Here is a 16,220-nt window from a genome sequence, read left to right as displayed (position 1 = left end):
TTAGTTCAAAAATTCTAAATCAACTAATTTGATTTTAAGAAAATTAAAAAAATCTAGAAATAAATATAAAAGCATTAGAATAAGAAAAATTTAAGAAGTATCAATTTTTTAAAATTTAAAATACGTAATAAGAATGTAATCAATGATTTTATAAAGATTTTACTTTAAAAACTAGAAAAAAAATTTAAATATAGAAAAAATTATCATACCTCAAATATGATTCAACTTGATGCGTCTCTCTTAGCCTTAGGCAGCAAAGAAAAAAGGTACTGCATGACAAACGCAAAAGTGATGATCCACCAACCACTTGGAACTTCTGGCGGTAAAATATATATGTTCGTAACTAAGATATATATATATATATATTTATATTTATAATATTATATTAAAGTGTGAAGAATCTTTGAAAAGTGATTTACACTTTTACACTTTATAAAATTTTTGCAATAGATAAAATTATTTAATTTTAAATAATCAAAAGTTATACGTGCGAGGCATATGTGGTTAAACTAATAGGAATAAAGGGCGAAATGAGGATATATAATAGTATACAAGGCCAAGGAATGAATATACAATCTGAATAAACGAAGAAAGGAAGGGATATACAGTAATACCATGGCTACATATAGATATATAGATTTATATAAACAAGGTCAATTCAAGGTTCAACTTAAATCATCTATCCAGCATTTTAAGACCCCAAAATCACAGCAGGAACTTGTGCTAGCATACTCAGGGTTCTAATCCATACGTCTAATCATAAGATAATCATGCATAATGATATAATCAGAAGATGAAAGAGCCAGAATCATACCTCAAATAAACCATACCGAATCGTTAACCTACTCAAATAGACCATACCGAATCGTTAACCTAGTTGTCACAAACTAGCCATAACAATGGTCATAACAACAATAATAACGATATCACGATAATGCGAGTAACCGGCTAGTCTGAACAAATAATACCTAACCGAGCCTATCACGAAACCCCACTGCCTTGGGCTCAGAAGGTTCAACCAAAACACAACACACTGCAAACCATACTCATCACCTATACCTATGCAACCTCCCATAAGACTGATAGATATAGGCTCATACTGGTGATAGATAATGCACATAAAAAGATAAATGCAACAGAATCCACAATACCATAACAGATCCGAGTATCATATTGTATATCTGAATTGGAACTGATAAGTATAATCAATATCATAATCATAATTATATGACCATCATCATCATATCCATCATTATTATAACCATCATCATCATAACCATCATCATCATAACTGTCACGACCCAAACCAGGGCCTGTCTGTGATGGGTATCTCAAGTCCACTAAGGACTGGAGACCATCCCCTCTGACTAGTCAACCAGAACATAATATAATATAATAACAAAATTCCAAACGTAAAATAAGATAGATAAGTATGATTTAAAAAACATCTAAGAATTCAACAACCAATCCCAAGCCCTTAGTAATGGCCAACAAAGTCTCTAACAAAATCAAAGATAGTCTGGTCGGGACACGCCCCTGACCATAGCCAAAGAGTCAAAACATAAGGAGCCCCAAAGCATGAAATGGGATATTCTGAAGGATAGAAGCTCACCATTTTAGTCTGACTCATGAGTTATCCCATGATTACTTAGGCACTATGCAAAAAAAAGTAAAAGTGTGGCCAGTTCCTCCATCACATTGGGATACAACATCCGAAGACGGTTAGTGGTTAGAGTGTTAGCATGTAACTAAGGGATAAAGGATAAAATAATGCCATGATCCATAATACAAAAACCATTAAAACCAATGCACAACATCATATGCCATACATACATATATATCATATGTCGGAAAAAGGAAACATGGATTAACATGAACTTTAAGACCTTAACCTGGATTGTGTATCTTGACTATCATAAATAAGAACCCATGGGCTATATAGGTTCAGCTCCCCTACTAAAAGGGCCGCAGTGTGTGTTAGCCACATGAACTGGAGGTACCATGAAAGGCCGGGGATTCCAACATACCCTTCGCCAACCATGATACAATTATATATACACTTGGGGGATTCCATTGTACCCCACAAGCACCTGGTCATCAAGACCACCCCTCATATCGGAAAATAAGAGTTTTCAGTATCAGTCCTTTGGACTCACACTTTCACGGCCAGCTAATACAACCCCCCATTAAACCCAAGTTAAAATATTTAACACACAACCCATCCACCAATTTCAGGAATCAATTATTAAGACATTATTAAGTGGTATTGTCATACCGACTATAACTTGCAAGTAATGTCATTAAGCTAACACTCAGGGGATTCTTTCATATCCTATAGACTCTATTATTAAAATTACTCGGGGGATTCTTTCGTACCCCACAAGGTTTTCATTATTAAAATCGCTCAGGGATTCCTTCGTACCCCAAAAGTTATTTACACACTCAAACTATTACCCTGAACTAATATACATGTGTATTATACCTAAAAACAATATGGTAAAAATAATTAACTAATATAAAAAAAATAGATGCATTTGAGTCAAAATTAAAGTAAAAAAAAGTCAATAAAATCCTCCTCCCCATTCCACCCACCTACACCTCTTCTTCATCATACCTCACACCTCTTCTTTATCACAACCCACGCCTCTTCTTTACTACAATCAGAAAAATAATGAAAAAATTCACCACCATAGATTTCTCTACACCGATCAAAACATCAATGAAGAAGAACAATCCCTATTAATTCCACTGTCACCATAAAAAATAACAACTTATCACCCAATTTCACCACATTTGCCATATCTTCATAGTCTATTAATTTGTTCAATGATCTCAAATAGAGATGGACCAAAGAGCATTTTAAAATATTTTAAAAATCTTCATTTTTTATTTTTTGAATATGCATTTTTTGAAAATTAAACCCAGCTTCTTCATAGTCTATACCTTGCAGAAATCGATAACGATAAGGATGATTTATTCATATTCAATATCAATCGTAAAGAATTGCATTTCAAAAACAGAAAATTTTTTGTGGTTAGTGGGTTGAAATGTTTTAAGAATTCATATTTTGTTTTCGATCCTAAAGAAAAAAATAAATTAATGGATAGATATTATCCAGGTATGGATAAGGTAATGAGGTCTGTTTTCTATGATGATTTTATTAACAAGAAGATTGTTTTTCGAGATGAAGATTTGTATGAAATTGGATTAGTATACTTCATAAGTCGATTTCTTTAATTTGAATTATCAAGAACATTCATAAAGAAGACTGATTTTAACTTGGTAGAATCAGGTCACTATTTGAAGTATGATTGGGGAGGTGAACATTTTCAAGTCTTGAAAAAATTATGCGGTTATAAAATGAAAAAAAATCCATCATCTTTTCATTTCGAGGATTTCATCTTGCGCTTCAAATATGATTCTGTGAGTGTTGTTTGGACATTGATAAGGGTGTTGCTAATTGGATTGGATCCCAAACTCCAAGGATTTTAAATTGGGAGTCATCTGAAGAATTGGGAGTACAATGTTCAAGAGGTACAACAATAAGATAATGATCATATTCTAACTGTATTTTCTTAAGTAATTAGTTTACGTATCAACATTTCTCCTTCATAGTTTATATGTATATTATTGGTATGCAGTAACACTTTTTGGGCATACCAGTGTTTAATTATATATCTGACTTTTTGTTTAAACTTCAATATGTGTTTAGAGATATTGTGTTTATCGATGAAGAGGAGGTGGAATTGAACCTTGGAGCTATTTATCGGGGCAGTTTGGATTATGAACATCGTAATGATTCAGACCATTCTAAACCTATAACTGGAGATGCATTTACTATCTTAAAGAATGAAATAACCAATGTATATTTCTAATTTAATCTTCAAGTACATATTCAGTATTGTTTTCAAAATATTTAATAAACATGTGATTGATGTTTTTTGTATGTTTATGTCCAGGTTCGTCGTGATATGTCATTATTTCAGGAGAAGGTTTAATTTGAATGATAGGTAAAACGTTATAATGCACATCAACTTTTCAGTACAACATTTTTGTGTATTTATTTCATAGGGTTATACTTTTCAGTTGTACTATTAACTAAGTACTTTATATTTATGTATGTGCAGGTTTTCCAATAAATGATAGAATATCATAATAATGTATGTTTAATCTATAATTTTATAATTTCATTATTAATCTGAATCAGTTTTTGATATATCTTTTTCATTGTTTTATATTTTTCAGGTTGATAGTCAATTCAATGGGACTAGGGAGTTTGTTGAAGAATCTGTGAAGTTGATATTGAATGAATTAAGATTGGTTAAACAACAATCACCTGAATTTGTTGAAGAAGAGGTTTAGTTTTCATTGCATTCAACTATCATATAATTGTTATCAGTTTTTTCATTACTAACTGTTATTAAAATACTATATCTTTCCTAAGAATGTGGACGGTTTACAAACCCCAAGTGCAAGCAAGAAACAAGATGAAGTGCTTGTTGATCCTGTCATTGAAAAATATTCTTTTGGTGATGATGTTTCTATCCCATTGGATGGTAATATTTTTATACTTTCATATTTAATTTTATTTCTATTGTTGACACCCAATTTTTTCTCGCTCTTTTTCTCTAATTAATCTTATCGATGTTCTTGTCTCTAAATAATTTTAAAAAATAAAAATAATAAGGTTCATATTTTTATCTCTATTGCTACAAATAAATAAGAGGAAATTTATTTTTATCATATCTTAAGATTATTTTAATTAAATATAATCAAGTATTTTAACATCAAAATCACAAAAAATATCTTGTGGTAATCGCATTCATATTCTTTCTAATTTTATCTTTTAGGCGATATTATGACCCTATATATATATATATATATATGTATATATGCATATTTTTTTATATAAAATAAATATTTTATTTTATATCATATATTCTTATATATATTATTAATATTAAATTAAAAAAAATATTATATGCTTATACATATTACGCCTGTAATTTATATACGTTTAAACCAAAAATAGTTTTAGGATACCAGGGAGCATCGATAAAACTAATTTCAGTAGAAAAGAGTATTCGGACCAACGAACCAGCTTTATTTTTATTTCACCCGACTAGCACAGACTAATTTAATTCGTTGATTCGTCTTCCCAATCTGAGGGTCTTAAATTTTTAATTGCTTATATAAATATTAATATTATAATTTGTTTTTATTTTAAATTCGGAATGTTTCGATCAAAATCGAACAGATCAAAAAATAAACATTTTTAAATCAACTTTTTCTTAAATTTATCCATACATATATATATATATTATTTATTATTATTTTAAAATATTTATCTTTTGACCGTCCGATCGTTTGATCGGACGGCCTAAAATTGAGTCAACAAAAAAAAAAACCAGCTTTTCCCATACCCAATAAATCAAATATACAGTATACTGTTCTTACACAAAAGGAACTTTCACACGCTAAAACATAGTAAATGCATCATTTCCACCTTATACTATACCAGAAAAGTCTAAGCCACACCTAAATTATATAAGTGACGTATTATACTCCTTAACTATATAAAAGTAATATTATTATCTCCCCACGACCCCTATTCTAAGGCGCGTGTGTTATACTTATTTTAGGCGCGTTCAGCCTATTAAATAACAAAAGTAAACGGCTAAAAATATTAAGGTAAAAGACATTGTTTCCACCTCAAACTATAGTCAAAAAGTCAAATTCATACCTAAACTATATAAGTGACATATTACACACCTTAACTATAAAAAAATGATACTTTTTATTGATGTGGTGCTGACGTGGCAGAGTGTGTAAAACACTACACCATATGCAAGTGATGATAACCTAAATAATTTAATTTTTTTATAATTTAGATGTGTAATAGATTATAATTTAGATATAGCTTTAATTTTTCGGATATAGTTTGGAATAGAAACGATCTCCAAATAGTAACCGTTTTCTCCCTTCTTATCTGCCATCCATCACGCGTCCATCCAAACAGTTGCACTCCCTCTCCCCCTTCCCCTTCTCTCTGCTTCCACTCCCATCTCCACCACTCTGCTAAAGCTAAACCCCACCGACAAAACTCAACGACTGCCTGCGCCTCCCATCTTCCCACCCCGAAAATCCGCCAAACAGTGACGGCAATCAATCGAAGTGCTCCAAGTCAAAGAACCCAGGTCTTATCCCTGCAAAGTCATATCTCTCACCTCAAATCCACTAAATCTTGTCAGCGTGAATCCCTCCTTCTCCTGTTTCTATGGCTTGAGGGACCAAAAGTCTCACCCTCTCCACTGTTATCTTGGAGGAGAGGATAACAAGTTCATGTTCATCCCTCATGCCTTTCGAATCAGCCTGAAAAAGGGGTGAATCCCTATCTTTACTCTATTTTTTCATAACCTGTGGATCCTCCCATCAATAATTTGAATTTTGAATTCAGTTTGGAGTTTCCTTGAGAAGCTCTCACACTCTAGAGTGTGATTATAAAAGGGGCTATGGCCATTCCTTTAGGGGGAGGAGAAAAAATTTGGACAGCAGAAAATTTGGGGAAAAAAGGAAAAGATTTGGGGAAAAGGGGTTGAAATATTTGGAAAAAGGAAATAAAAGAAAAACGAGGGAAAAAGGAAGCAAGTGAGGCGAAAAGGGAGAAAATGAGAAAAGTGGAAAAGTTTTTTTCGGAAATTTCCTTTTATTTGGTCGAAATTCAGAGTTTGGAGTCGAGTTCATCACTGAAATTTTGACGGAAAAGCCTCAGTCTTGCTGCCCAACATAAGGTGAAATTCTATCCCGTCTAATTAAATGTTACTTAGTTGTTGCAATCTGTTGATCGTTCGAGTTCGTTGGTTGATCCTGGATATGAATGTGAAGTAAAGTAGCATTGGTATATTTATGTTAACTGGTGTATTTGTAAGTGTTAATGGCTTGAAGTTTGAGTTTTTTAGACGACATTAGATATTTTGTCTCACTAGTTGCGGATAAGAACTCAAAGCAGTAGTTTTCCTGTCATTTGATATGTTGATAATCTTGTAAATTTGTTTGGTCGGTTTGTTTCATGGACTAAAAAAGTTTGACTTAAATAGTTGTTTTATCCCAAATCGTATTTGTGAAAACTAATTAATGAGTTGATATTCCCCGTTCATTTAATTCGTCTAAGTGAAGTTAATTTCCTGTATGGAATGCTTATAATGTCATGGGCGGACTGCCCATTTTTGTGTAACCTCATTAAGGTACGCTTAAACAAGTTAATCGTAATACCTATAAAAGATAAGGCTTTCGAAAACATGTATACTGTGAGCATGCTTTGATTGTTCTTTAGAAAATGTTGAGAAGATTTCAACGAGTCATTTTCACCAAGTGCTTGGATTTCATTAAATTTTGATTGGGTTTCAAAACTAGTAAGCCATGTTAATTACCCTATACTTAGTAAGAAATGATTTTAAAGTTTGTGTTGCTCCCAGCAACTACTTGCCAACTCCTTTAATGAATTTAAGGGGTCAGATTTGGTTGAAAAATTGAACTCTTATTCATGACCTTGTGCTGGAAATAGCTACACTCTCATAAAACTCATACTTCCTCTTCAAGACAATCCGTGTCTCCTTTATTTTTGTCATCCATGCATGTGCCGTTTTTGTATTCCTCGACTAAAGGCCTATCTAGTATGGTTGAGGTCATGAATGGTCTTTAGAGGTATCCGGTGCTCCGTGTGGTCGTGCATTTTCTTGGTATGTAAATTTGTTTGAATTCTGATTAGTTAGCAAGCATATCACCTTCCTTGATATCTCGACAACAGTTCGGTGTTTGTTTTGCACCCCTTTGTTATTTTTTATCTCAATGTTGGCGTAAGATGTAACCATCACTTTTCAATTGTTCGAAATTCTGTGAGCCTTAAGATATTAAACTTCTCATTTTGGTTTGTCAAAAGCCGGTGGAATTTTGCCGAATAAATGTTCTCATTTTAATTGATTATTTGAAGTGTATTTTTGCCCACGTTTATGTACTGGTAACCCATAAACCCTCTTTAGATTTCTTTAATATACGCTTATAATATTTTGATAAAAAATAGATTCTGGTTTCATGAATTATTTGTCTGTTGGAACTTCGAAAATGTCTGCCAACTTATTTAAAGTCCGGATTATCATTTTAAAATCCATATCTAATCCCGCCTAGCATTCAGAAATTACTGAATTCAAAATGATCCGTTTAGGGATAAAACTAAGGTCAGCTTCTCCGTTTCCATTCCGAGACCTGTGCTCATAGGGCGTCTTTGTTAGCTAATCAATCTGTAGCTCACATAGAAACTTATTTGATGTAGATATTCTTATCATTTTGTTTAGTTAGTAGCCATTGTGCAGATTGTCTGATAATGTTTGTACGCATGCTTCGTAGATGCTTGTAGTTTTTATTGTATTTTCAATACTTTGTAAAAGACGTGAGTTTTAATATTTTTTTTTCTTATCCTATTAGCATATGTATTTGTGTAACTTTCTTCCAAGTATTTTGACATGTAGAATCGCTGAACATCCTTGTCTGATTTTATCCATGTCTTGATTTCTATTTAGATCGAGTCGACAAGTTATGAATCACATGAATCATTTTCTTTTATAAAAATAAAATTTATTAATTTAGTGATGTATTTCTGCGATGTTGTTTGCTAGACTTTTGTTAAATTCCCTTAAAATGGAGCATGAATCCATATTCTGTTAGCATAGGTAAAGCTTGGTGTATGTTTGTTAGCATAAGTACGTGCATCCCTTGGAGTATTGGATAATTGTAATACCCCGGAAAATTTTTCGTCGAAATTTTGTGCGTAAACGTATTGGATCCTATCTTCTAGAACTATTTATAATTTTTCGTGTGGAATTTCCTAGAGTTAGACCCTCCGTTGCGAAGAGCATCGAATAAGCTTTCCAACGATATGTGGATCATCCAAAACGGACACCCGAGCGATGAGTTACGAACATTCCGATCTAACGGTGAATAGTGATGAACAGTAAAACGTGCAGGAAAAGTATTGAGGCCAGACGTATTTTTTGCCCCAACTTTAAACGATCATAACTCCTTGTACATAATGAACTGTGTGGGCTGCTATATATCAACAGAAAGTCCTGAGAGTCTTCTTTCCAATGAAATTGGTTTCATCCAATTTGGATATCGGAGTAAAAGGTTATGGTCGATCTACTTCAGCCTATCAAAACAGTCCGCAATGGACAGATTCGGGTTTTATTTGTTTCTTAGTGGCATTTTGGTCTTTCACCACTCTTTTAAACCTCTATAAATACCCCATTCAACTGAGAACTTGTATTATTTTCCTCTCATTTCTCTTATATATATATATATATCAAGTTAGGGTTAGGGTTTTGAATTAGGGGAAATTAATTGGAGGCTTTGATTCAAGAATTCCCGGTCCGTAGGTGTGAGAGGCTGGCGTTGGATGGTTTTCGGCGGGGTAGGGGTAGGCCGAAGAAGTACTGGGGTGAGGTGATTAGGTGGGACATGAAGCAGTTACAGCTCACCGACGACATGACCCTAGATAGGAAGGTCTGGAGGACGCGAATTAGGGCAGAGGACTAGGGCCAGTTTGGGTCGCTAGTGTAGGAAATTACTTGGTGGGGGTTTTATTCCTGTTATGATTCCGTGTTCCGTGTTCCATGTTTTATTACGAATCTGTGTGCTTTCCTCTGTTTTATATTACTTATGGGTGCCGTATTTATGTTATGTAATCTGCTTCTGTGCTTTACTATGTGTTTGTGTGGTATCTCGTGCCTTGAGCCGGGGGTCTATCGGAAACAACCTTTCTACTTCTTTAGAGATAGAGGTATGGACTGCGTACATTTTACCCCCCCAGACCCCACTAGGTGGGAATACACTGGGTTTGTTGTTGTTGTAATCTCTTCTGGCTACGGAGTTAAGGTATGCAAGTGTTTATTTATGGATCCCTTCCGTCCATAAAGCCCAAGAATCCTATTTTTCAAAATATGAACTTGTGGTTTCTCTGTGTTGATTGAATTTAATTGATGATAATATTGTGTTGTGACTTCTAAATTGATAGCATGAATATTATTGTGGTGTGTGTGATTGGAATTTATGTTCTTATTGTGGATGAGATATTGGGACATAATTGTTATGAAATGGGGAAGTTGATGCGTATGATGTGAATGAAATGTTGAGTATGTTGTTTATGAAATGGAGAGATTGTGTTAAGTGATTGAAAATATATATAAGTTTGTGATTTCCATGCTTTGTGTAGAATTAAGTTGATGTTAATATTGTGGCATGGTTGAATAGAAATTATGTTCATGATGTGAATATGTGTTGTGACCTTCAAGTTAAGGTCTTGAATATTGTTAGCACGTGTTGTGGATTTAATTCGATGTGCATGATGTAGAAGGAAGATTGAAGCATGTTTGTTTATGGATTGGAGGAATTGTATTGAATTTATGAGATCATGCTAATTAGAGTAGCGAATTGTTGTGACGCCAAGATGAGTGATATTGAGGTGGTATTTAATATAAGATGTCGTGAAACTCCTATGGTTTATGAACCTAATCATGTAAGGGCCAATAGAAGGTGTAGTAAGTATTTAAGGAAATGACTTGTAAGACATTGTGGTGTAGTGTGGAAACCTAAGGGAAATAATAAGGCCATTAAGCCACGCTAAGTGTGAAATGTCTAATTATGGGTCGAATTGCATATATCAAGATCTTAAAGGAAAGAACCTTGAGAAGTGAATCATGATGTGTTGAACGTATGTTATTTGTGTGTATCCCGATTGGATGAACTATGTTATGTTGTATTCTTAACCATATGCATCCTTGTTGAATGATCTACAATGTAATGGCATGAGATCCCAATACTTGTATATGCATATGATCTTCAAATGATTGGTGTGAGGTGTTAATGAATGCATGGTGCATTCATTATATTATATTATGCAGTGAACGGGTACAGATATCAGAAAAAGGGTTAGCTTGTGGTCCTTCGGGATCATAAGCATCGTGTGGCGTTCCGGTTCTCGGGAATCGGGGCGTTACAATAATGCCTTGCATTAAAAGATATATGTTGTGATTCAGTCATTTTGGATTGGCTCAAAAGTTCATATTTGGTATTGACACATCTCGTCTTTCAAAATACTGCGTTATGATAACCTTCTTCGGTTCTCTCTGAGTTTGGTTTGACTCGCTAATCTTTCTTATTTTTCTCTTTTCATATGTACACTCGGGAGGGCGTTTGGAGTTCAAAAGAACTCTATCTATGACCAAATCAGAGCTTGCGTCCGCTATTATCTCTCCTCGATTGAGTCTAGCTGTCCCTTGAGCTACTCAAATGCAAATGGATTCTATGAGAGAATCTAACACTTCTTCATACTTATGTCTTGTTCACTCTTGCCCAATTGTGTTGATGTTACTATTTACCAACTTTTTTTTTGTGAATTATACTGCTTGCTTGGTTTTATATTTTACCCCTTATGAATCGCCTGGATATGCATAGTTATTTGTTTACTTCACTCATTAGAAGTTGATTTTACGTCTCTTAGTTTAAGCTCGGCTAAAGGAAATTTAATGATTTTAGCCTTGGATAACTTTTGGGTAATATGTGTATGCATTTTTAGGACTAAGCTAAATAAAAGAAAATATAATATCTCACAAGACATACTATTTTCAACCATTTTTTCGAGGTGCATTTTTTTAGTTTTTAACGAAAAAATTAAAATAAGTGAAGTTCCAATGTGCAGATGACCTTTTAGAAACTATAACGTGATTTTAAAAGATAAAATGCTTGCTATGAAAATGTCCAAACAAAGCCCTTAAAACCCCATTAATTTTTCTTTTTCTTTCTTTTTCAAAGTACTACAATGTCTTCTAAGTTGTCTTATAATATTGTCACTGTATAATTTCACCTCTTGGCATTTGTTATGAGTTCTTTTTTTCAGATTTCAAATTTCTCCAAAACGCGAGGTATATTTATATATATGCGCTACTGCATACAAGGTATCTCTATATCATCGTTCATCATTCATTACTATTATTTCTACGTTAGTCCAACTATATTCACACTCCGCAAATTAAATTTATTTATTTTAAAATATAGTAAATAAATGAACATTGGCATGTTTTTTTATGCATTGGTCTATTTAATCAGGAATTAGTACATCTAGATGCCATTTATATTTTATTTCACACTAAATGCATTTATATGAATTTATTCTCGAACACGAATTGCTTTTACATTTGTAGGTACGAATAATGATGTTTATAAGAAGATAAATTTTCACATGATCTTGAAATTATAATTGCTTTACTTAATCACTAATTCACCGATATATCTATCCTTATGTGCTACTAAACTTTACACTTACCTAAAATTATAAGCCATTGAATTTCAAAAAATACCAATGTCAAATTTTCCCTCTCATTTCATACCCTTAAAATGCACATATATTTTACAATAAAATATATCCTTGTATACTGTGGTAGTGTATTTTTATACCTCGCATTTTTTTTCGAAATAATAAAAGTATTTTACCACTATCTTATGCAAATAATGAAGTAATAATATTTTCAAGTATTTTTCTAAACTAGGTGTAACGACTATTTTCGGATAGACTCTGAGGACTGCCTAACACCATCTCTTCGAGTAACCAAAATCCTTACTCAGAATCTCAAAACGTTTTCGATAAGACTAAAACAGAGTTTCTATACATAAAAATAGTTTTTTCCTAATTTTTCTAAAAAGTTAGGTGGCGACTCTAAAAAATGAATTTTCAAAACCCAAGTCACATTAAACACGTAGCTACCATACGTTATGTGCTGTTTCGACTGGTTCGAAATAGGGCACGACATCTATAATAACAAGATTGTATATTATTGAAATTCACTTCATGAGTTCTCATGTTTCATTCATAGTTTCTAACAATCCAGTTGTGAATAATCCTGTCAATGATCAGTCATCGTTGGATGACATACCCTTCTTTACTGAGTCTCAATTAGTTGTTTTTGAACCAATATTTAGAGTATTGGAAACACCAAAATCACATATCGCTACGCCTATAATGTTTGACAAAGCTCCAGTAGGTATGTATAACCAATCTGACACAAGCTCCCGAAGATGTCCATTATACTTCAAGAACAAGCATCCGTTTCAGGAATATATTGGGTTTGAGACTCCGAATTTGTTGATCCAACAGTTCACTGATTGGTGTTACCCAAATTCGAAGTCAAGAGGAAAAAGGTGTGGTTTCTGAATTTCATTTTTTTTTATTGACAGTTCAATAAAAAATATTTATTACCTTTTAAAAATGTATGTAGGAGTGTTGCAAACATTGCTTTACAGAATAAGATAATTCCTGAATTTTTATTGGCTGACATAAAAATTGGAGATAAAGATTGATTCCACACCTTGATTCACACTGGACGACCATGGAATGATGAGGTATGCTTTTTTTTTTTTTATTTGGTATTGAATAATTTTTTCAGGTTTATTTTGTGTGTAGATAGCAGTAGAAAGCATAGTCTTTCTGAAAATTTAACTTTGCAGGACCATACATAGTTTCTTGAGTCTTGAAGATTACACTTCTATGGCTACTTAATTCAGTTTATAAGCCTTGAAAATTACACTTCTTCTATGCATGCCTGCTTCATGATTCTGTTCACACTTCTTCTATGCATTTTGCTTCAGGATTCTGTTTACACTTCTTCTATGCATTTTGCTTCATTGATTCTAGAAATTATTTGAACCATTGAACATTATGTAATTTCCATCCTCCATAAATTTTATATCTTCTCTATCATACCACGAGATATTTCCTGTATAAACCAGTGTATTACTAGCACAAATCGGTGTATTTCATTGGATATTGGTTGTTTTCTGTATTAGACATAGACGTCTATAAGTTTATAATTTAATAATGGGAGGTGCTATCCATTCAAAGAGTGTTTAAGATTATGTTCAATCTCTTTCTACCATGATACTTATGTTCTTGGTTGCCACTAATTTTTACGGGAAACATTCGGATATTGACTGGCATTGGAAAGTTGTATACATTGATAAATCACTGAGTGAACCTTTGAAGTATGTCATTTTGAAGGATACACCACAGCAGGGACCTCAATCTAAGTAAGTTACATTTAAAGTGTATTTATATTTATATTAATATATATGTTGCTTTATAAGTGACTTTCTGATTTTCTATTTTACAGTGACTGTGGTATGTTTGTATGAGCCTTTGCTGAGTATGTTAGTCATGGCATGTTTGATATCTCCAGTAGAATATTTGGTGTTGTCAACCATCGACTCAGATATGGTGCACTAATATGGAATTATACTAGATGGAAGCAGAATGATGGAGCAATCAGTGAAAGTGAGGCAATTGAAAATGTTACAAGCAAGCATGGTGGTTTCAAAAGATTTAGGGAGCAGTTTAGAAGTTCAAGGACACGATAATTCCAGTCACAAAATATTACAACAGTAGTTGTTCTTATTTAGTTCTTGTGTTTTTTGACGGATGTTTTGATATTTGAAAGTAGTAGGATCTTTTCTAATTGTTACCAAGATATCCAGAATTTTTTTTGTTACTCTATATTGATTTTTGGTTCCTTTTGGTTGAACTTTATTGATGTGATGAAGTAAAGCAACAGTATTTTTAGTTGGGAAAGTTCTTGTTCTTGTATTAGTTCTTGTAGATTATATAATTTTTAACCCAATTTGATACTTGTATTTGTTGTATTCAGTTGTTATACATGGTCTTTTTTGACGTGCAAAGTCCTATTCAAGTGCAGAGTCCCATTTAAGTCTTGCATTTCTTGACGTTAATTATGATAATTCCACATCATTTAGCATTAGTCAAGAACGAAACAATCCTCTTTCTTCTGTAGATGAATATTTGAAAAAAAGATGGAGCACATCATCATGCTCTGAATATTAGCTTTTAATTAATTTATAAAATGTTAGCAATTTTTCATTTGTATAGTTAAAAAAGCACCCATATTCTTGTGTATTATACGTCTGATTCAGTATGATTTATATAGAATGCATAAGTGACCTACCTATTTATTTTTTCTTATCTCTATCTTTAAACTTTACATGTATCAAAATATGATTCTACAGATTGTAAGCTATTAGGCAAACTAGGATGTACAACATCTATCACTATCTTACATGGGTAGGAGTAGTTTGTATATTTGTCTCACACATCTAACGTGATAGGACTAATGTTTTTTTCATTGTTTCTCTAGCTTTCATGCACCACAATGCAATTATGAAGAATCGTTGTTTTGATGACATAGTATTCGGGGTCCTCACATAGTATTCGTTGTTTTGTTAGTGAAAATACCATGAAAATAACACATTGTTTGTTATTGATTCAAATACCTGCATACCAAGTTGCAACTACTGAACATTACTATGCATTTCTGGTGTATGTTGTTATTTTATATAATATTATATACGTGTCCAGTCATATTAATTGAAAAAAAATTCACCAACTCTCATACATTTGATTATTTCAAACTAATAAAAATCAATATCCATAACCATAAATTACTTAAAACAACACAAATCTTAACACTTGAATTTATTAATCATAAACGTTTTAAAAAAAATATTAACATCAACATAAAGTAAGAAACACAGATTTCATCTTAAGCAGGTAGTGCACGTTTGTGGCAAGTCCTTTTATTGTGCCCCTCACGATGAAAGTCACTACAAGTAATCTTTGAACGTTTACACTTGTCTTCATTTGGTGCTTTCCATCTTTTATAACATGATCTTCTGAGAGGTCGTTTTAAATCAGGTGGCAATACAACTTCATCCAAAACTTCACGTGGTATTTTTCATGTACTTTCACAAGGAAGAGGTTCAACTGGTATGGCATAAACATCTCTGAAATTTTTGTTGTTGTAGTAAGGTGAACAATAGTTCTCACCATGTTGGTTTCTATACGTAATAGCAGCCATGGCATTAGAGCAGGGTCTTTCGTCCAATTAAAATTCTCCATAGCTGCACTTTCTGCTTCGCAAACAATCAATGAATCTTTTTGCTCCATAACTAACAGTATGTAGGAATTCATTTGATGCTTTTACCTGCATTCAGAAGAAACTTTAATACACAAACCAATTAACAAAAATTTAAGTCATGTAAAAAGTAATAGATAAAGGACTTACTATCATTCTCTGAGAAAGCAAATGATTATTTATCAAAATATCATT

General features: G+C 32.8%; 1 long non-coding RNA gene across 1 annotated transcript; it reads left to right on the top strand.

Annotated features, from left to right (window-relative positions):
* Positions 1-5,964: 5,964 nt before the first annotated feature.
* On the top strand, positions 5,965-14,728 carry LOC107878368. The gene is made up of 4 exons (XR_007052267.1): positions 5,965-6,791; positions 11,948-13,245; positions 13,323-14,130; positions 14,214-14,728. It is a non-coding gene; the product is annotated as an uncharacterized LOC107878368 (long non-coding RNA).
* The last annotated feature ends 1,492 nt before the right edge of the window (positions 14,729-16,220 follow it).

This window comes from Capsicum annuum, chromosome 1 (genome assembly GCF_002878395.1).
Source record: "Capsicum annuum cultivar UCD-10X-F1 chromosome 1, UCD10Xv1.1, whole genome shotgun sequence".
Lineage (NCBI taxonomy): Eukaryota > Viridiplantae > Streptophyta > Magnoliopsida > Solanales > Solanaceae > Capsicum > Capsicum annuum.
The sequence above is the reverse complement of the archived record's forward strand: the minus strand, read 5'-3'. Positions and strand labels throughout refer to the sequence as shown.